The sequence below is a fragment of the Cebus imitator genome, unplaced genomic scaffold (genome assembly GCF_001604975.1).
Source record: "Cebus imitator isolate Cc_AM_T3 unplaced genomic scaffold, Cebus_imitator-1.0 Scaffold261, whole genome shotgun sequence".
Lineage (NCBI taxonomy): Eukaryota > Metazoa > Chordata > Mammalia > Primates > Cebidae > Cebus > Cebus imitator.
In genome coordinates this window covers 2,270,608-2,294,070 of record NW_016107576.1, presented here as the reverse complement: position 1 = coordinate 2,294,070, position 23,463 = coordinate 2,270,608, and the positions used below count along the sequence as shown (strand labels likewise).

The 23,463-nt window shown below is 36.5% G+C and overlaps 1 protein-coding gene across 5 annotated transcripts in view; it reads left to right on the top strand.

Moving 5' to 3' along the window:
- COL24A1 (collagen type XXIV alpha 1 chain) overlaps window positions 1-23,463 on the top strand; it is a 376,867-nt gene that overhangs the window by 198,045 nt on the left and 155,359 nt on the right. The window lies entirely within an intron of this gene.

Sequence of the window (23,463 nt, the reverse complement as noted above, 5' to 3'; positions counted from 1 at the left end):
ATATATAGTACTTTAGGTTCTGGGGTACATGTGCAGATCATGCAGGATTGTTGCATAGGTTCATACGTGGCAATGTGGTTTGCTGCCTCCATCACCCTGTCACCTATATCTGGCATTTCATTATTTATTTTATTTTATTTTATTATTTATTTTTGAGATGGAGTCTTGCTGTCACCCAGGCTGGAGTGCAATGGCATGATCTCAGCTCACTGCATCCTCTGCCTCCCGGGTTCAAGCGATTTTCCTGCCTCAGCCTCTCAAGATAGCTGGGATCACAGGTGTGTGCCACCACACCCAGCTGATTTTTGTATTTTTAAGAGACAGAATTTCATTGTCAGTCAAGCTAGACTTGAACTTTTGACCTCAAATGATCCACCCGCCTCGGCTTCCCAAAGTGCTGGGATTACAGTCATTAGCCACCTCGCCTGGCCATTTTTCATTATTCAAAAGCTTATTAAATCATAAAATAATAACGAGGATAATTTCTCTTTAGATTTGAAAAGTTGAGGCAAACTAAGAGGTATTGAGCTGGAAAGTACAATTGTGTTCCTCAAATAAAGATTGAGTTGTTAAATTAACATTACTGTAGAATAACAAAGCTTCATGTTGTATTTGAATCAGATTTGTCACAAGTAATTTTACCGTCTACAATGAGGAAAGCCCGCCAAAATATTCTCTAACAAAAGAGCTTACATAACATATATAAAGTGGAAAATTAAATTAATGCCAGGAAAGTGAATTTATTTACAGAGTGTGCTAAATTAATTGTCACAAAATAGCTAATATCATTTCTTATGACTTAAAGGTTTTTTCTATATGGTTGTTTCATAGGCTTAACTAATTAAAGAATTATAAATCTTGGTCTTCTGATAAAACAGTGTGATACTCACTTCTGATACTCATTTTTTGTCATTAATTGTTAACAAAAATAGGAAGAGTGTCTGTGTAGTCTTAAAAGATCATTGCCATACCCAGTTAATCCTGAATCACTGGGAAAGTTTCAAGGAAGTATTTATCTGAATTAGATTATTAAAGGCTTCTAGTCAAATATGACTGTAACTTATATTTCTCTAAGATTACTCATTTATGAGTGATAAATTGCTTAAGAAATATATATATAAAGTTGGCATCCAAAGTTAAAATGCTAACAAAGAACATATTTTCTTAAAATAACATCTTACATATTAAACTTTTATGTGTTATTTCCTTAATAGTGCTGGACTAATTCCACATAATATAAGAACTCACTGCCAGTGCTTTCCAAAGACGAAATGAACTGTCTTGGCAGGTTTTTTGTCAGTGGAAGGAAAGTAATATTTATTGAACATTTGCTATGTGCTAGGTATAATGTTAAGTGACATTTCATATTATAGTATTTCATCTAATTGTCAAACAGCTTTAAAAGATACATTTTGTTATTCTAATTTTTAAAATTAGGAATCTGGAGCACGCTGAGTAACCAGGTCAAAGTTACATAGCTAATAAGTAACTGAACTCAGATTTAAACACAGAGCTCCAAACTCAAAATCCCAATCTCTGCATCATGCCATGCTTGGATATTTTAATATTAGTTCAATAGCTATTTCATGTAAATGTTGTAGAGTGTCTTTAAGTATCTGCTAAGTTATTAGACAAAAAGACCTTTCCAACTTCAAGATTCTATCTTTCTTGTTAAGGATAGCACATGAAGCCTTCTTTAAAAAATTACTGACTAGATCGAGTTGATTCAAATATATAAAATGTCTAAAAAATATTTTTGGCTCTCAGTAATTCCCAGCGTTCATTTTGTCTTTCCAGTTTCCAAATCTTAGAAACATAGTTCATCTAATTCAGAGTTCTGTTGCCAAGAAAACTGTTGAGAGATATGAGAAGATATGGTTATACTTCATGACATTTATCTTGTAATTGTAGTAGCTGATTTTTATTTTGTTCAATCTTTTTATATAGCCATTAATTGCCTTTCACCTGGCCTTCCTCCAGGTTTATTTGTTTCTAGATTTATACCAATTAGAACTCAATTTGTGATACAATGTGTCAAGCACAGTAGTCCCACCTATATTTCATGTCTACCTCTTATAATTATTTATTGTATACAAAGAATTAATTTCCATAAATGTGTCCCAGATGAGTCTCTGATTTCAAAAGATGTCCTCTTAACTTCCACATTCTAGCATTCAGATGTTTAGAAGTAAATCTAGAAATATCTAACCATAATTACCAGTCTTCTCTGTCTTAAACTGTCTAGGCCGAAAGTATTCGAAAAGCTATAAAGGGAAAAAAATGTACTTTTTCACTATTGGCCAAGAAACCGATATTGGGATCAGTGGATAGACATTATAAGAGAACAGCTTTTGGTTTAATGTAGACAATAATATTTTAATAGAGTTTCTAGCACTCAAATAGGCTCTTCCATTGAGTGATGTAACACCTTATTATTGGAAGGTTTGATGACTATCTTCAATCATTTATTAGACAGATATTTATTGACTATACCAGGCACATTTTTAAACATATAGTCCCTACTTTCATGGACCTGACAGTCTATTGGAGGTTTGACAGATATTAGTCACATAAAGAAATATATAAACTCTGAATCATTCTATAAATGAAAAGTAGAAGGGACTATGACAAGGGTGCGAAATTTAGATCAGCTGATGAGAGAAGGCTGTTTTGAGGAAATGACATGTGAGTAGTGATCATAAAGAATGATACGAGTTAGCCCAGGAAGCGGTGGGGAAAAGAATTGTCCTGGAATATGCAATATAATATAGTTTCCAACTTTGCCACTTACCTTGCTATGGAGATATTACTTAATGTTTCTAAATATTTGGGATTTTTTCAGCAGCAAAATGATGAAAATAACTATCTCATAGATTTTTTATGATGATTAAACATGATAATGCACATAAAGCACTTATCACAATGCCAGTCATGTGGTAAAAACTTGATAAATGTTAGCAGTTGTGGTGGAGGTTATTGTTATGCGTGATGGTAGCTGTTTTGATAAACTGAAATAAAGTTGGTGTGGAAAGACTTTGATGAACAAAGGGAAAAGGTATGTGAGATGATACTATTGAAGGAGTCACTAGTCAGTCATTTAGGACCACGTTTATTACTTTGCACTTGATCCTAAGGTCAATAAATAATCGCTGAAGGTATGCTAAGTAAGCCAATGTTATGATTTAATTTGAGGTTTAAGATCACTCTTGTTGCAATGGATTGGGAAGTTAGAACATGACTGTGAAGAGCAGAAGTGGAAGAAGATAACCAGTGAGGATGCCACTGCAGTAGTCTGCATGAGTGAGTGCAGATAAAGAGAAGTACATATATTTGGGAAATATTTGAAGTAACAGATTAGAGGTAGGCTGCAAATCAGGCAAGGATACTAGTCAGTCCCCAGTGTACAATAGGCTTTTGACAAGTAAACTATTTAGGATTTATCAGGAATATTCTGGAAGCACAAGGAAATGTTACATATAATGTCTCAGAATAATCCCAATTCTAAGAATCCATGACTTTTTTCTAAGAATTCTGTTGCTTCCAGTCTTCCCCTTACCTGCCCATTTGCTTTCTTTTATCTGGCCCTTGTCTGTCTGTCTGTCTGTCTGTCTGCATTTATTTATTTATTTATTTATTTATTTATTCTTTAAGTTCTGGATACATGTGCAGAACATGCAGGTTTGTTGCCTAGGTATACATGTGCCATGGTGGTTTGCTGCATCTATCAACCCATCATCTAGGTTTTAAGCCCTGCATATATTAGGTATTTGCCCTAATGTTCTCCCTCCCTTTGCCGCCCCATCCCCCAAAAGGCCCCAGTGTGTGATGTTCCCCTCCCTGTGTCAATGTGTTCTCATTGTTCAACTCCCACTTATGAGTGAGAACATGAGGTGTTTAGTTTTCTGTTCCTTGATTAGTTTGCTGAGAATGATGGTTTCCAGCTTCATCCATGTCCCTACAAAGGACATGAACTCATTCTTTTTTATGACTGCATAGTATTCCATGGTCTATATGTACCACATTTTTTTAATCCAGTCTATCATTGATGGTCATTGGGTTGGTTCCAAGTTTCTCTGGCCCTTTTCTAGTTGCATTATATCTTTCTGAAATTGGAGCAAACAGAACTAAAGTGTTTTAGAGGCAGTAACGTCACAGTTCTCTTCATGAATTCTATTATGTTTTCTTTACTGTTGTTGATAAATCAATCAGCTCTTTTACGAATAGTGGGAAACTGGGGATGTCTTTGGCAAATAATCAGTAGGGACTTCTAGGATCATTTTCTGGTCTGATATTTAAATGTAAAATGTGGAATTATTTTTTCATAGAGTTTCCTTGATTACATACATTTTCAGTTGCCACATTTCTGGCCACTTGAAGATAGTCAGATGATTGTCTTGTAGTCTGGCCACGTTGTTTCATCTCTTAAAATATAACCCAACTGATTTGATTTATCACAATTATTCCTTTACTTGTAAACTTTGGTGAACAAAGGGAAAAGGTATGTGCAATGATTTCATCATTTCCAATTTAGTAAGATTTCATGAGAAACCTATGTCCTCTCTGTTTTTCTGCCTCCGCTCTGGTGTGCTAATGTATAATAAATGACCCATGACCAGAGAGGAAAAAGAGGAAAGGCCATGGATGATCCTCAAAATCAGGTATCTGCTTCTCATTATAAAACCTTTAGAATCATAGCTGTTTCCAAGCTGGGTTATAAGCAATTCATTCAAAAGCAAAAAGAGGAGGAATCTGTGGAGGAAATAAAAAGAAATAGACATATTTATTGAAGGCCCGTTAATCTCATTTAATCTTTAAACAACTCTTATAAAGTAAATCTTCTTATTGCATTCTGTAAATGAGGAAACTGAAATGTATTGAAGTTATGTAATATATCCAAACCCATATAGCAAGTAAGTAGCAGTCCTGGATTTCAAATCCAAAATTTTTATCTCCAGCTCCATGTCTCTTTTTTCTGCATCAGGTAATCAACAACTTGTTCTGGTTTTGTTTTGTTTTGTTTTGTTTTGTTTTTGAGATGGAGTATCTCTCTGTCACCAGGTTGGAGTGTAGTGGCGCGATCTCGGCTCACTGCAACCTCTACCTCCTAGGTTCAAGCAATTCTTCTGCTTCAGCCTCCTGAGTAGCTGGGACTACAGTGCATGCCACCATGCCCAGCTAATTTTTTTGTATTTTTAGTAGAGATGGGGTTTTACCATGTTGGCCAGGATGATCTTGATCTCTTGGCCTTGTGATCCACCCACCTTGGCCTCCTAAAGTGCTGGGATTACAGGTGTGAGCCACTGCACCCAGCCAATTTGTCCTGTTTTAAAATTTAGAGTGTATCCTTGGGAAGTAATGGTTAGGAGATGTGAAAGAGGGTAAAATAAATTTTGCTCTGTAATATCTTTTTATTTTTATTTTATTTTATTCTATTTTATTTTATTTTATTTTGAGGCGGTCTCCTTCTTGTAGCCCATCCTGGAATGCAGTGGCGCCACCTCGGCTAACTGCAACCTCTGCCTCTCAAGTTCAAGAGATTCTCCTGCCTCAGCCTCATGATCCAGAGTAGCTGAGATTACAGACACATGCCACCCTGCCTTGTTAATTTTTGGATTTTAGTAGAGATGGGGTTTCACCATGTTGGCCAAGCTGGTCTCAAGCTCCTGACCTTAGGTGATCCACCTGCCTCAGCCTCCCAAGGTGCTGGCATTACAGGCGTGAGCCACCGCGCCCAGCTGCTCTGTAATATCCTAATCCAAGTTGGCAATTTACTTTTTAAAATATTGTCAAATGTTATTTGCCTCTGAGAAGTATGAAAACATAACGTAATGTATTTGTGATGGAACAGATGGCTCATGCCTATAATCCCAGCACTTTGGGAGGCTGAGGTGGGTGGATCACCTGAGGTCAGGAGTTCAAGACCAGCCTGACCAACATGAAGAAAGCCTGTCTCTACTAAAAATACAAAATTAGCTGGGCGTGGTGGTACATGCCTGTAATCCCAGCTACTTAGGAGGCTGAGGCAGGAGGATCACTTGAACCCAGGAGGCAGAGGTTGTGGTGAGCCAAGATCATGCCATAGTGCTCCACCTGGGCAACAAGAGCGAAACTCTATCTCAAAAAAAGAAAAAAAGAATATAAATTGTAAAAATTTTTTGTTCTGAGTTTTAAGACCACCCGCAATATATTTCTCACCTGTCTTTACAGTTGTTATTCCTACACTTTTCAACTTATTCTTTGTGATCTGGCCACTCAATATTCATTAAACCTCACTTCCTTATTGATGCTTTTGTTTCAGGCTGTTTCTGTAACCTCTAAAGACCTTCACTTTCCCACTCTCATTGTCCACCAAGCATCAACTTTCAAGATCCATCTTAAATTACCTGCTCAACCACGTAGTCTTTCTAATATGCTCAGTTAGATTCCATTTCTTCCTTCTTTAGGCATTTCAGCACTTTTATCTACATTATTATGGTTCTTAGCATGCATTGTTTGATTCACAGTAACTTTTTTACTTCAATGATCAGTGCAGAAAACTCTTCTACAACAGTGACTACTTACCTTATATGTTGTACATTGACACTAAGTGTATGTTGAACTGTGACAAATTAAGAAAAGGTAATTTTAAAAATGTATTTGCTACTGTCTATATGCTCAGAGAATATTAGTGTACTTAATCTAGTCTGAAAATGTGATAGATTCTTGTGAAGCAGTCAGAATAAGGAAGAACATTTCAATGGGAATAACAGCATGAGAGTAAAACGTGGAGGCATGAAATGACCTGGAGTGTTTGCAGAACTGTACTATAAGCAGTTCATGATAGCTGGAGAGAGGTAAGGCACAATGAGCCACAGATCACCTAGCTTCTGCTAGTTACCTGTAATGTCCCACCCAACTTCTTGAGCTCACAAATACTCCTTTTTCCACAAGTCAATGGTAGTATCACTTCCATACTATATATCAAGTATCCTCTGTATTTTAAACATGTTTCTATTACCACTTCTTGCCCTTTTTTATTTGCATATGTCTTTTCCCTTCTGGACCTTAAGTCCTTTAAGCACCATGGTTTGTGCAGCAAAAACTAGATCATGAAGGGTAACTTCTGTTTATGAAATCAGTAACAGATGAAGGTAAATCCAAAAGCTTCCCCTGATGTGTAGTTTTCAGTAAAGTTAAAACCTACACCTAATGCTTACTGGGTTCAAACCCGTACTCATCACCTTTCTTCTAAAGTTCAATCCACCCCCTCCTCTTAGTATTTTCTGTAATTGATACCACATTCTCCAGTTACCGGGTGATGAAAGCTCAGCATTTTTTTGTATTCCCTCTTTTCCTTTGTACTTACTTTCAGTGAGTTACTAACTTTTCTATATATGTAATGTTTTGCATCCATTCTTTACAACCTTAATCCACTGGCTCTTTGACACTCTCACTATTCCACAGATATTTTTTGGATACCAGTTGTTTGTCAGACATACTGTTAGGTGTTACAGATAAATGGTTAAAAAAAAAATTCTTCTTGCTTTGTGTGTGTTGGTTGGGAGACAAGTAAAAATCCATTGTGATACAATATTTTATGACTATAATAAAAGAGCACTGCAGTTTTTGTGGGATAATCAGGGGAAGGCTTTGAAAAAAAGTCAGCTCTTGAGCAGGACCTTGAATAATGTGGAGGAGTTTTCCTAAAAATGTAAGAAGGCCTTAGGCAGCACTCTAGATACCAGGATATCTGAGAATCATGAGGCTGAGAATCATGAGAGAACCAATATATACTGAATAACAATTAGTTTTATACCCCTGGATCATACAGTAAAAAGGAGGAGGGAGAAAAGAAAGGGTCTGAACAAGGAGTAGACAATGATGAAATAAAGAGGAACCCTGTATATATGCCATCCACAGTCATTAACATTCTATAGCAGTATGAAGATAATTGAATTTATAGTAATATTTTGAAACAGTCATATTTGCCAGTTAGAAATGTCGTGCTGCTGCAAGATAAAAGATAAATTGGAGATAAAGGGAGACCAATAACAAAGTTATTGCAGTAATATTAAAGAGAGATGACAGCAAAATGCTTCAACTTGGACAACAATGAAGAGGAAAGTTATGAAAGATATTTAGGAAATAAAGCAAAAGCTCCATAAATTCAAAGACTATATCTTATATGCAGTGCCTGGCAAATAATATATATTCAATAAACATTTGTTCAAAGATTAATGATTTGGATCTACTCTATTTCAGTTCCCTTTTGAAATGCCCTAGACTTCCATCTCTGTATATATATATCCAAATTTTATCTATTACTCAAAGGCCCAGCTCAAACACTACCTGTGGAGTATTTTCCCTAAGTCTCTGAGCTGAAAATAAACCTTATCTCTTGTTAGATTTGATAAAATGTAGTCTTTTATAATTTTTAACACTTCCTTCCTTGTGTATTAGATATCTCCAAACTCTGATTATAAATGTCTTAAGGAAGAATCCATGTTTTCCTTCCTATTTATATTCCTCATACTATCTAACACCAGTTGTTCAATAAATATTTGTTAAATGAAAAAGTGAAAATCATATCCAACTATGATTTTGGATACAAAATATCTTAGAATAATTTAACAGAGTGGGTAAGAGTAAGGACTCTAAGACCAGATTGCTTTCACAGTATAATAGAAGATACCAATATTTAGTGATAATATAAATAGAAACAAAGATTCTGAAAGGTGAAAAATTGTCAAAAGTGTATCAGGAAAGAATGTCAAGCAAAAGTTTCAGAAAACCTCATAAAGATTAAGTAATCAGCAATTCTTTGTATTTTTTAATGTTGTACATCTTTTTGATTTGCTGCTAGATTCAGCTTGCCAGTATTTTGTTGAGGGTTTTTGCATCAACGTTCATCAAGGATACTGTCTTGAAGATTTTTTTTGTTGTTGTATCTCTGCCAGGTTTTGGTATCAGGCTGATGCTGGCCTCATAGAATGAGTTAGGGAGGTGTCATTCAAAAATATAGTTTTTTGACTCCTTGGTGTTGCTAAGTTGTGTTGGTATACAGAAACACATGGTGACCTTGCTTTTCTTAAGGATCATCAAATCTCAAAAAGTAAATATTTATAATAGAAGAAACAGGGTAAGAGTGAGTGGTTTATTTAGTTACCAAAAAGTTCATGCTACATAATTTAGTTACTAAAGAGGATAAGTGTAGTGAGAGTTTATGGTGGTTTAAAATAGTCAAGAGACTTCTTTAAAAAAAAAAAGTTAAGACTTGATTTATCACTTAGAAAGTAAGAATAAATTGATTATTTTTATCTGGAGACATGCATGAGACTTCATGGAGTAATTGATAACAGTACAGAAAGTGATGAAGGCAGGGAAAAAAGAAACTGTTTCAAAAATACCAATTTCAAAGAAACACAATGGCCTGAGGGAAAAACATAATGAAATAAATTCTTATAGCATACATGCATGACTGCCAAGTTCCATAAAACTTCTATGATGGAGGAAGTGTCAGGGGATTGGGGGATTTCCATGTACTGCTGATAGAAATGAGATATTCTTAAAAGTATTCCCTTTTTAATAATATGAGAAAAAATTACAAATAGTTATTGGCCTCAATTAGAATGTTATATTTTAGGAAGCAGTATAGTGTAGTGTCTTCTTAATATGATATATGCCACTTGAAATTCAACCAGTTACACTGATTTTTTTCAGTCACCTTTTTAAAACAAATATTTTGTTGCCCATAACAGAATTATCAGAGGTTCTTCATTGTTAAGGTATCAGTTATTTTTTTCCTTTCTGATATCAATAGATATACTGACAGGAGATGTCCAACATGAAAATATGTCCAATAGTCACTTATTTTCATTAAGTTTCTAGTTAGAGCAGGATAGATGAAACTGAGAGAATACTGTATACATGTACTGAATAAGGCAATATGGTTGGCTTAAATTTTCCTTCTTCATGTCACCTATACTAACCTCCATTTCTTCCACTGGACTGGGGACACTAGATTGTAAACAGGTGGGTTCACATTTGCTTCCCGATTAACACATTCCTGGCATATGGCAGAAATTTAGTGAATAAGTATCGGATCGAAATATTTGCCAATCTGGTGACCATCAGGGACAGTAGAGTTCTATGTGTATTTGCCAAGACTACTGTGTGCTCATCTAGTTTTTGGTAGGTAAATCTAAAGTTGTATATATGAGGATGTGAACAAGGATGTTAAAGCACTGATTTAATTGCCAAGATAATAACCCAGTAACCCATGAGGAAATTAGGACTAATACTTACTAAGCAGCTGTTCATGCCATGTGCTAATTATTTTACATTTAACATCTAATCTAATCCTAAGATTTTGAAACTCAGGATTGTCCCTTTTGTTCTGTATGAACAGCATGAAGCACACACTAACTGGATTTCTTTTTTATAGTCACTAATTTCCCATATTGGCTAGCTGGTATATATATAGCACAGAACAATTAAAAATTTCAACAGAATAGTATTCTATTTCAGTTTGAATATTGAAAATTAGACTGCCGTATAAAAATATGGTGCTTTTCATTAAATAATTGTTACATAAGAAGGAGAAGGAATGAATGTGTTATTTTAGAAAGTGCATGGGTGTTGAAGTAAGATACATTTGAATTCTGATCCTGGATTTCCACTTCCTCACTTGCAAAACTTAGGGTAAAATGCCTTTTAACCATGTTCATTGTCAGCAGTAGAAAATAAGAACTGCTTTGGAGGAAGCTGGCACATAGAAAGTGCTTATTAAATGGTAATGATTGTATTTATTGTACTGCTGCTGCTACTGCATAAAGAGGATAACAAGGCAGTTATATTTCTCCTTTTCCCCAAGTTTCTCGTGAAGATACCTTAGGACACTGTGTTGGAGGGTCCTCGAATCACTCCCAGGTTCAATGATTCACGGTAGGACTCACAGAACTCAGCATATAGTCATACCCATGACTGAAATTCATTACAGTGAAGGATACAGAGCACCAGCAAAGGGAAAAGGCATATGGTTTGAAATCCAGAGGAAACCCCATGCAGTGTCCCAGAGTCCTCTCCCGGTGAAGTCACACAGTATGCACTTAATACCCTCAACTCAGAAGTGAGTTGTAACATCTTAAATATTATCTACCAGGAAGGCTTATTACAGCCTCAGTGTCCATGATTTTTATTGGGGGTTAATCACATAGCTACCCTCTGGCTATCATGTAGCCAAATTCCAAACTCCCAGAAGATAAACAAGTGCTTAGCATAAACCATATTATTTGCACAAACAGTTGAGGCACAATGAACCACTCTTGCCAGTTTTGGAAATGCTGGATACTGTCTCCAAATCCAAATTTCCCAGACGCCAGCGAAGAGCCGATCTTGTAAACAGGTCGTTGTAAAGATGGCAAACTCAAGCCTGCTCTCTTAACTTTTTTTGCCCAGATGTGCAGATGAAGTGTTCGTAGGAGACATTATTTGAGGAATTTTATCTTCCAAGTAACCAGTAATTTACCAACCAAATAAGTCTTGAAGAACTATATTAATATTCCTCTTGAGAACATTTCAAAGACTGAAAGATATAGTCACTCAAATTGCCTATAGGAAGTCTGAAAGTGGGTCCACTTATCTCACTCTTAAAAATCGAGAACCACCTGAAGTTAGAACCATCCTCCACTCTCCCCACTCCAAGATCTAGCTAAGTATATGTATCTGGTCACCCCATAATTAGACCAACCTATACAGCATCTGTGGCAGTAGTTAGCAGCAAGTCAGTTGCTAATGGTCTTAAGGTCTTAGTCATCAGTATTCTCAAGGATGAGAATGTTGCTTGCTTTTTTCTCCTCTATATATTACAGGACTCCAGTGCAAGAGAAAGGTCATACAAACCACACTCAAGGTTTAACTTAAGAAGTCACATAGAATTTTTTTAAATAAAATTGTTTCAGCTTTTCAGTCAGTCAGGGCATCCTTAAGCTTCAGGATTTTCAGTACAATGTTGTTATGTATAGTTATATTTAAGAAAATCTTCTCAGCCAGGCATGGTGGCTCATGCCTGCAATCCCAGTACTTTGGGAGGCCGAGGCAGGCGGATCACAAGGTCAGGAGTTTGAGACCATCCTGGCTAACACAGTGAATCCCCATTTCTACTAAAAATACAAAAAATTAGCCGGGCATGGTGGCATATGCCTGTAGTCCCAGATACATGGGAGGCTGAGGCAGGAAAATTGCTGAGGCAGGAGAATTGCTTGATTGCTTGAACTCAGGAAGTGGAGGTTGCAGTGAACCAAGATCATGCCACTGCACTCCAGCCTGGGTGACAAAGCACGACTCCATCTTAAAAAAAAAAAAAAAAGAATCTCTTCTCTACACAGAGGAAATGTCCCACCTGTGAAGTACTAATGAGAGATTTGGGCTATAATCTCAAAAGATCAAATCCAAAAATATAATTCTGGAAAGAATAATTTTAAAAATTATTTTAAAAAGATTTCTTTACACTGTTAAAAGAAGTTGTGTTTGAGAAACGTAAAAAACATGACAGAACACTTCATAGGCCACTTTAATAAAATAGGTAATGATAACATACATATTTTTGCAAGCATAAACACTCAAATATTCAAATGACAGTTGCATGGATATATCAGTTATAAGCAGATTAACTATATTCATAAATAAATAGGCCAAAAAGTGAAATGTATAAAAACCCATATCACCTATGGTTGGTAATTGTCTATACCCAGCTTTATAACTGCAGCCATCTGAAATACTGTAATAGAGAACCTAAGTCTTTTGACAAGATCAATACAAAAGCTGCAGTGAGTCACCACCACTATGCAGTTTCCCAAAGAGCTGAGATTTTTAGAAATTTTATCTTTCACAAATGCAGGTGTACAAAAAGGACATCTCTTCATTTACTGGGAAAGTTCAATGTTTTTACTTATACACACAGTGCCTACACAGACTGTCAACATTGTGACAATGCACTTTCATAGAGTCAAATTTGCAAAAACGTAAAATGAATTAGAACTTTCTATAAGTCTTTTCCTAATTTAGACTTCCAGTTTGGAATGATATGAAGCTGAAATACACAGCATAGCAAATTGGTGCTATGTGTGAAGGGGTAGAAGTCACACATTATTGCATAATTTAGAAAGAGAGATTTGTACTTTTAGCCTGCATTTTCATTTCTGTAATCTTTGAAACACCTGCTGCACTTGTCGTTAGAGAATGGTTGTTGTCTACACATTTTATAAACATATGTTGTCTATTTGAAAGTTTCGTTATTGCTCGACTGTTGCAATTAAGTGGCTTTCTACTTTTACAATACCGATAGTAATTAACTTTTAAACTTTGTCACCATTAAGTAGCCTCATACGCTTATCACACTCTTTTGGTGAGGGAACAATTTCACAGATCTCTTTCATTGTGTTGTAAGGAATGAAGTATGAAGGAATGATACTCGGCTTCCCCATGGCAAATTTGTGTTAGCCAGGTTTCTTCAGAGGGACAGAACCACAAGGTTATATGTAGATATATGAAAGGGGATGTATTAAGAGAATTGGCTCACATGATTATGGTGGCTGAGAAGCATCACAATCGACCATTTACAGACTGGAAACCCTGGGATGCCAGTAACTTGGTTCAGTCCAAGTACAAAGGCCTCAGGACCATGGAAGCCAATGATGTAACTCAGTCCAAAGCTGAAAGCCACAGAGCATGGTGTAAGTCCTGGAGTCCAAAAGCTGGCACACCTAGAGTTCTAGTGTCCAAGGCAGCAGAAGAAAAGTCTGTCCCAGCTCTCAGACAATGACCAATTTTAATTCTGTATTGATTCTTTCCAGGCCCTGAGATATTGGATAGTCCTTGCTAACATTGAGGGCAGATCTTCCCCACCTAGTAGTCCACTCAGGGTTGCATACTAATCTCCTCTGGAAACACCCTCATAGACACACCCAAAATAATGCTTTACCAGGTTCCTAGGTATTCCTTAGTCCAGTCAAATTGGCACCTGAAATTAAGTCATGTCTACCCCTCATCAATTTGGCGCCCATAGGCAAATCCTCACACCATATATAATTTCCAAAAAAAGACAGTAACAAGGTAGTAGTTCCACCTAATGTGATGTAACTAACATTGCATTGTGATTTTCTCTTGTATTATCCTGCATACAACTGAAACACACTAATCCCTTCTCCGGGTTTAATTGCATTACCCTGCATACAACTGAAAACACACTAATCCCTTCTTCAGGTTTCAGCTTTCAGGATTTCAACATTAGGGGTTTTAATCTTTGAGGATTATGATTTTTAGAAATTTAGACTTTAGAAATTTTGATCTTTTATGATTTTGGCCTTTCAGATTATGACAGTCAGGACAGTGGCACCAACTAATGAGATTACTAATTTACCTGTGTATTCTACAATGTAGCAAAGCCAAAATTTTAGAACTCCTAATAACCAATAGTACTAAACTGGAAGGCACAGAACGAAGCCAAGAAAAAACCAATAACTTTCCTTGTTATTAGGCCAACACCATATAGGGTAGATATCCAAAACCAACAGGAATAAGTGATACAAGAGAAAATCACAATGCAAGAAAAAAATGAGAAATGTGGCGCCCTCTATCATTTCATTCTGAAAATGATGTCTTCACCTTTCAGAAAAGCTTTCTAGGTTTTTTGGAGCATATCTTAATGATGCTATCCTATACTTGAGCTCTAAAAATGTCATATGTGTCTATCAAATGGTATTTCAAAAACCATAGTCTAGCTGGCAGAGAATTTCAAAAGGATTTATTATTTCCTAAAGGGAGAAAAAAGGCCGTTTCTTGAGAGCATCTTTTTCCCTGTATGATCTCCAGTTTTCTGTCTTTATTTTTTCATAACTTAAACAAGTAAAGACTTTAACATTCCTATGTTTAAGTACACTGTGGGAACTTCTATAATTTCAATATATTAATTTAGAAACTGGCATCTAATTTATGCTGTGCAATCATTCTATATATATTTACTGAGCACCTAGTATTTGTCCACTGTGCTAGACAGTGATATGAGCATTGAGATGAACATCACAATTAATGGAGCACAGCTACTACATTCAAAGAGCCCACATGAGTTTAGAAGATTAAACAAGTTTAGAAGATTAGACAAGTTTTTAGGATTAATGAAAACAGTAATGTAAGCTCTGAGCAGTCACAAAGTCTGCTTCCTGCAGATATGTCAGGAAATAGTTTCTTAGTGATACTGAAGATTCAAAATGCTGGAAACACCTTCTTCGCTATGAAATAATAAAAGAATTCCAATTTTTTTTTTAATATACGTGTCTCATTCTTACCTGTTCAAAAGATTTTAAATACCCTCTAAATAGCTGAATGCTTTTCATTTCTCTTGTTATTAAAATCATAGAATTTCAGAGCTGAAAAGTATGAACAGAATTATCTAGTCCATCCTTTTTGTTTTTCAAATTAGGAAGGTGAAACCCAAATTGGTTCAAAGACTTGCTTCAGAATTGAAGATCTAAGCTGAAACTCTTGTCTTTAGACTAGTAATCCTCCCTACCAGGCTGTTATTTTCCTCATTTGTCGTTAGAGAGATTTGAGGGGAAAGGAATGTTGACAATGAGGAGAGGCATCAGATGGTAGATTTTCTTACTCTGGCTTTGTCTTTAGATATAATCTGCAGAAGTCATAACACTTATAAAGTCTGCATGGAAGAAATACAAAACTAATTTAACAATTTACATGTGAAAATAATGTTCTGCATATAAGCATATATTCTCTGAACACTCCTGCAATAAGAGTCTTGGGAAGAGCTTGCAATTCAAATGTTTTGCAATACAAGTGTCATAGCAAGAGAATTCCTCATATTTCTCATCCAAGTAGTTTTTCTTTGAAACTAGTAACCCCCTAAGTTCAACTAAGTTAGGTAGATGATATTCACATTATCACCTATGATTTATTACCAAGAGACTCATTCAAAAGGGCAGGCTATGTGAACAACATTGCCAGGCAAATTTAGTGCAGGGAGTACAGCACAAGTTGCCTTTCTGTTTTTGAGTTCACCATAACATAAGTGTGAGAGTAAAAGCATCTGTTGAGTAGACATTCCAAGCATATTCTCTTGATCATTGCCAGACCTTCCTAGGGCAAAACTTTGTTCTGAACTTTTATTTTATTACTACATTTTTGATCCAAGAGTCAAATAGTTGTTAGGGAAATGTTAGAAGCTGAAATCCCTATTTGGATCCCAAGCAGACCATTCAGTTTTATAAAACCTTATGTATCCAAATGTCTGAAGTGGTGGAACTGTGACTCCAGAATAGACTATTGTCTAATCAGGAACCTCCAAAATCATGAAATGCTTGTCTTGTATTCTAAATTTAATTGATTATACAAAACATTATATGTTATTTAGTGTACCTGGCATGTATTATGCTTTCAACATGTTTCTTGACTAAATAAATGATAATATATTTTATGGCACTTTTGTAAAGTGTTAGTGAATGCAGGGTTTATATAAAAATTGCTTTTTTTCTTCCATTCATCCCCAGTGTTTGTAGGTAGTTTATCTTCAACTTTTGGAAACCTTAATAAGACAAATTAGGCACACTCTTAGGTTTAAAGACTAATTCAGTAAGGTAAGCACAGGTGCGTAGTCATTATTTTTATTTACTTATACTACTACTTCATGCCAGAAAAGAAATGAAGAGACATATCGTATGTTCAGTAACAGATATGATTCAGTATAATCTCTGTACTACATCATTTCCTCATCTGGTTTATTTGAACTCCCTAAACACTGTATACTGGTATAGTAAAATTCTCCAGGTACATTCTATAAGCAAACTGCACATAATGAAATAGAAATAGACCTAAAGAAATTTTTTTGATAATATTCCAGAAAAAAATTATATTAAGCTATAATTTTTGCTGCCAAAGTGTCTTCAGTCTTTGGTGAGCGCTAAATGTTTTCTTCTCTAGCCAATCATCAGGAAAGGATTTATTACTTAGTACGAAGGAAAAGGAGGGATGGGTATTTCACTCCAGAGGCTGTCTCAGAGTATCTCTATTAGGTTGGATTTGGGATACATACCAAATGCTATTTTATTAACACTTTGGACCTGGGAGCCAATTCTCAGAAACCACATATACGTAATGAACAATTTTCTTCCTTATAGGAAGGCAGGATAAAACATTCTATGTTTTCTAAGTCTAGCAACAGTTCTTACCCAGATATTGAAACTATGGTGTACATTAGGAGCCACACTGCTAGGTTTGATAGTTGTTGTGTCCATAAAGCATAAGTGAACATTGAATAAAGGTATAAATTCTATTTTTCCCAAAGCCACAGATTTTGGTCCATAGGAGATTCTATCTTAGTTGTTTCCAATATTCTCAACAATGAGGATCATTTATAACAGTTATGGTTGTATGTGTCTAGTCTACTCTGAGTGGCTGTGTATAACCTTGCTGACACCTTCCAGCATTCCCATGGCCCTCAGTGGATTGAGGCCCACAGTTAGGGAAAAACTGTGAGCACATATTGGATTTTCTAGAAGCAAACTGCTGAGATGGCATTTCACTACAAGGTATTTACTAGGAAGCAACAGTTGTGGAAAGGATGTAGGGGAAGAAGAAGGATTGCATAGAGGAAGAACTCAATGTGTGACACAGTCCCTACTAAGTTTCAACCACCCCTACAAGAAGCTCTGAATCCTTTATGACCAATCTGAGTAGTCCCATGCTACGCTTAAATAACTTGGCTTTTATAATCTACTCCAAGCAATCACTGTATAAGGTGCACCCTGAGAAAGGTGTATGTACCTTTGGTCAAGAAGGCTCTCTGGAACTAAGGTAAATGATGAAGCTACTGACAGCTTGGGCCACACAAGTTCTTCCTTGAAGGAGTATCTTGGTGGCACATCTTGGTGTTCACCACAGTCTACCCCTTGTGCTACTTGGATCTACTTCATATCTTTTCAGGGAGATGCTTTTCTAGGATACTAGTGGATTCTCTTCCTGAGGGAAACGTACAAGAGGAATTAGTGGTACAAATTACAGCCCCTAGCACTGCAGCTGATTTTAAGACTTCAGTGATACTCATCTTCTCCCCCTTCTGATGGGGAGAGAAACAGGAATGAATTAACTGTGCCAAGAGGGTAACTTATTTTTGCCTCCTGGTGCATGGACATAGGGGAATTGAAGTGCTCAACAGACTGCCATAGCTTATAGTTCAGTGAGACTCTCACTGTGTCACTTGGTGAAAATGTGTCTTCTTTGAGGATGAGGGCCTCTTTTCTGCAGAACTCACATTTTGAGGGAGTGGAAAGCACTGGGACATTGAGAGTGATAGTAAATGAAATTAATTCAGCTTCCACACCTTGGTTTCAGATCCATCAGTATTTCCTATTGGAGACCCCAATACCGTATAAATGTCTTTGAGTCCATGTATATACCTCATTCTGTAGGATAGCGTCTTAGCCTCATAAAGTATTATCTCCTAGCTGGCGTTGTAGCCTGTACCTTTAGCACACCATTCCAGTGCTCTCTCAAGTTGGAAACTTCTTGGTGTGATATAATATGACAATGAGATCTCATGGTCATAGGCCCACTTCCATGCCATGTTTGCTATAAAATGAGTCCCCTGGCCGGGTGCAGGGGCTCACACCTGTAATCCAGCACTTTGAGAGGCCAAGGAGGATGGATCACCTGAGGTCAGGAGTTTGAGACCAGCCTGGCCAACATGGTGAAGCCCCTTTTCTACTAAAAATACAAAAAATCAGCCGGGTGTGGTGGTGGGTGCCTGTAATCCCAGCTACTCAGGAGACTGAGGCAGGAGAATTGCTTTAGCATGGCGGGGCGGAAGTTGCAGTGAGCCAAAATCACACCACTGCACCTCAGCCTATGCAACAGAGCGAGACTCTGTCTAAAATAAAATTAAAAATAAAAATGAGTCCCTTGCTCTGATGTAGTATTTTGGGGATACCATATGATAAATTAGACACTTTGTAAGCCATTAAATACTGGTGCTAATTGAGGCCTCAGTGTGGGAAAGGCAACCCATTTTCAAAACATGTATCATTTCTGGTAGAATAAATCTTTGGCCTTTCCAGAATGAAGTTGCCTCCAACTAGCTGGTTGAGCTTCTCAAAGAATGGCATCATATTGTGGGCTTAATGATGTTCTCTGTTGTTGGCAGTTCGGATATTCAGTGGAAACAGTATTTATATTAGCCTTGTGAAATGGGAACCTATGATGTCAGACCCATGCATACCTTCCATCTCTTCTACCATGTCCATTCCATTCATATACCCATCATCTAGCACTGAGGTGACTGATGATCAAGACTTGCTGATCTCAACTTTCGGAGTCATTATGTCTACTTCTAGGTATTCTTTCATGTTTGACCCTCTCTGGTAAGTACTGACATGTGGTACAAAGATCTTCACACTTTGTGCCCACTCCAGTATGCCCTCCCATATTCCTGTTTCTCACATATTCTTGGCCCCAGTCTTAAAATGTTCTTCCTTTTAGGTTCCTAATCAACCATCCAGGTCATTCACAAATTTCCATTAGTCTGTACATATTCCAACCTCAAGCAACCTCTCTTTCTCACAAAGTGAATGATCTGGTACACCGCCTAAGATTTGCCCGTTAGGAAGATGTTCCCTGTTGCTGCCTTTTAAGGTACTTCTGGGTGAAGCTGTAGTGCAGCTGCTGTCCATCTTTAATTTGCACCTATGTACCAAGCCTATCATCCGTAAACTAAGTTTAGGCTTTCTCCTTCTATGACAGCTGGTCATAAAGGATTCCCCAGAGAGCAAAGGTGTTAGTTAAAGAAGAGATACTGGCTGGGGCTGGGAATATGAACTGGTTGTTTATGCAGTCTGCTTGTGCCTCTGTCTTGCTCATATGCCATCCCAAATTGCACTGGAACTGCTGAGTCTTATGACTTGATGAACCTGATGGAACCCAGCTTATAGGAGATTCAGATGTGTAGTCATTCGGTGTCCCATGATTAGGTACCTAGACTCTACCAAAGGCTACCAGCACACTGGAATTTATTTTTCAAAACGTGTTTAAATCTCTGCCTTGATACAAAATCTCAGGAGCCTGCACTGTGATCTTCCCATCAAGGCTTACTGTAGGCTTTGCATAATTTATTTTTCTAGCATTGATGCCTCTAATACCATAGGGTCTGCCAGGTCATGTGACCCAAAGTACAGGACTGCTTGCCTCACAGCGTGGACCTACTGTAGGAGCTTGTGCAGTCTCCTAGGGTCCTTGTCAGAGTGTTAATTCCTGTATCTTAGAAAGTGCTCCCAAATTAATAAACTTTTCCATATCTAATTTTATGTTACTTATGTTATATTATAGTTCTCTTGATCAAGTCCCTGTACAATCAGATCCTTCCAGTACGTACTGACGAGATCTTTTATTCCCTTGGTGTATAGTCTCTTCTGCCTACATCAGGTTCAGCAAGTTCCCAAGTGAGTTATGCTGTGATTTAGCCCTAGTTACGGCATAATGGCTAGAAGAGGAGGTGTTGCAAATTCTAATTGGGTTACGTTTTCTTCCAGGGGAGAGGTTATGTTAGGGGAGAATGCTAGATTATAATAAAAAGTAGGCCACTTTGGTAAGCTGTTAGAGTTCAGAGACTAGCAGCTCAAAATCTTCAGGGACCTCTGCCCAGATATTGTTTTCACAAGTATCAGAGTCTCATTTTATTTTTCCAACCAAGACCCTGACTTTGGCCTAACAGACTTGTCTTGGTTAGGAGTTGAACCTTCTCTGGAATTTGATCACTCTATTAAATCCTGGGCCTTTACTCAATCTTCTCTGCCATCCTCCAGAAGGAGAGAAGAGCCTAACCAACTGTTTGGACCATCAGAGTAGTCAGACATTGGGTCCAAATGGCCAGACTTTTATACCCCTGCCCTAATCAGGCTTTGGACATAGGCCACTCTGGTAAGGCCTAAATCTTGAAGGAGCTGATTACAGGGTTAATAAGATACTTCATTAAAAGGGAACGTGGGTGGCTTACCTCTGTTTCCACTACTACTGCTCTATCTAGGTTGTTAACTCATTCATTCTACATGTATTAATTACCTTCTGTATCCCAGGCAATATGGTAGGTATCAGGAATACAGTATCAGACAAGACATCATCCCTGCTTTACAGAGCATATAGACCAATGCACTTAAAGTCACATCTTCCTAAATGGTACAGGATGAAACACAGTGAGCTAAAGTAACTTGCTTCAAGTCATGCTGTCAAATAAATAAATTCTTGGCTTACAGATTTCATTTGAAAATAGGAGTGAAGTGATCTAGAGGTTAGCTGTTTGAAAAGAGTGATATATTTACAAATAAATGGAAAGGATTCATTCATACTTGTCAAGTGATAGAATTACCCTCCAATGAAAAGATCTGAAGAAACACTATGGAAAAAAATAGACAGTATCCTCCTACTGACAATTCAGTTTGTTCCTATGTATAGTCAACTTTATGTTTTGTTTTTCCCAACCAACTCCCTAAATGTTATTATTATTAGCCTTTTCCTCTTTTTGGTCTACATACTTTTCTGGTGACTTATCTAAGGACTTTAATAAAAAATGTTTTAAAACATTTTAGTTTCAAACAGTAAATATTCTAATTTAAATCAGTCTTTAGTTAATAAATAAGATTTAGTTACTTCAAAAAATAGAAGGAGAGAGTATTAAAGTTTTTATAGACCATTTTGCAAAATGTACTATTTTGCCAAGAGAAAAATGTTTTCAATTATTATATGGTGGTCTGGCTCTTGAAACAGCATATTCTGACTAAAACGTTGGTGTTTTTTTCTTATTGTGTGTGAGATGTGGAATCAGTGTTTTGAAAGATTTTTAATGTAAATTCTTGGTATATATTGATGATAATTCTAGCTATGGCTCAATTACTTTTTTGTGTTTTCTTTAAATATCTAGCAGAATTGACCTGGCCTTTGTGGGCCATATGGTCTCTATTGAAATTACTCAGTTCTGCCTGCATAATGTGGAAATAGGCATAGATAAAAAGTAAGCAAATGGGCATGCCGGTGTTCCAGTGAAACTATTTACAAAACAGGCAGACAGCTCTCAGGGCCATAGATTGCTCCCTCCTGTTTTATCTGCTATTCTATAGTAGTTAATCTTCTGCCATTTTTGGCTATCTACTTCCTATTTTAGTTATTAGTGATATTGAAATTGACTACTATAGTATCTTATTCATGATAGATACTCAATAACTAATGAAATGTTATGCATTTCATCTGTAGGAAAATGTATGTTATTCTAACACTAATTTAGAATGTTCCTGAAGAAGTGTATAACTCAAAACTACATATAAAGAACTAAAGAAAACTATTGGGAGGAGTCAAAGTCTTAATAAAATATCAAATCAGTAACTGGTTTTTTGAAAAGATTAACAAAATAGACCGCTAGCCAGAATAATAAAAAAGAAAAGAGAGAAGAATCGAGTGGATGCAAAAAAAAATGATAAATCACCACCAATTCCACAGAAACACAAACTACCATCAGAGATTACTACAAACAACTCTATCCACATAAACCAGTAAATCTAGAAGAAATGGATAAATTCCTGGACACTTACACCCTCCCAAGACTAAACCAGGAAGAAGTTGAATCCCTGAATAGACCAATAACAAGGTCTGAAGTTGAGGCAGCAATTAATAGCCTAACAACCAAAAACAGTCCAGGTCCAGATGGGTTCACAGCCAAATTCTACCAGATGTACAAAGAGGAGCTGGTACCTTTCCTTCTGAAACTATTCCAAACAATACGAAAAGAGGGAATCTCCCTAATTCATTTTATGAGACCAACATCATCCTGATACCAAAACCTGACAGAGACACAATTGAAAAAGAACAACTTTAAAAATATAAAATTAAGAAGAATATATAGAAAGGAACAAAACCAGAAGTCATCCAGGTCTCTATTTAAGGAATTATAGTAGTAAATATAAATAAATTATAACCATTTCCACATGCACATAATTTGCCTTTGACCACTTTACAGTTGAAAATATAATCTTGCCCTGATTCTCACTTGCATTTGTTTGATTCTCACTTGCACATATGTTAAGAAAGAAAAGAAAGTTATATGACACCTTTGCACAATACATGTCTTCCCTGCTCGGAGCCTTCCCAGTGTAGGGAAGTTATCTAGAAGTAGAGAACTGGCTAGGAAATAGTCTTTGGGAAGAGATTAATCCTGCTATCATCTCTCTGTTACAGTGTGTTGGTTCCCAAACAATCATGATAAATTAGGCCATCATGTTTAAAAAATTTATTCTGTGAAACAGGGCAAAAATGCAGGTTTTTAATATAATTTAATGTAATTTATTTAATGTAATTTATTAATATCTATCAATATTTCAAGATAGACTCTCTAAGAGGACAACTGTTTGTTGGCTTACTTCGTCACCTTTTTTTTTTTTT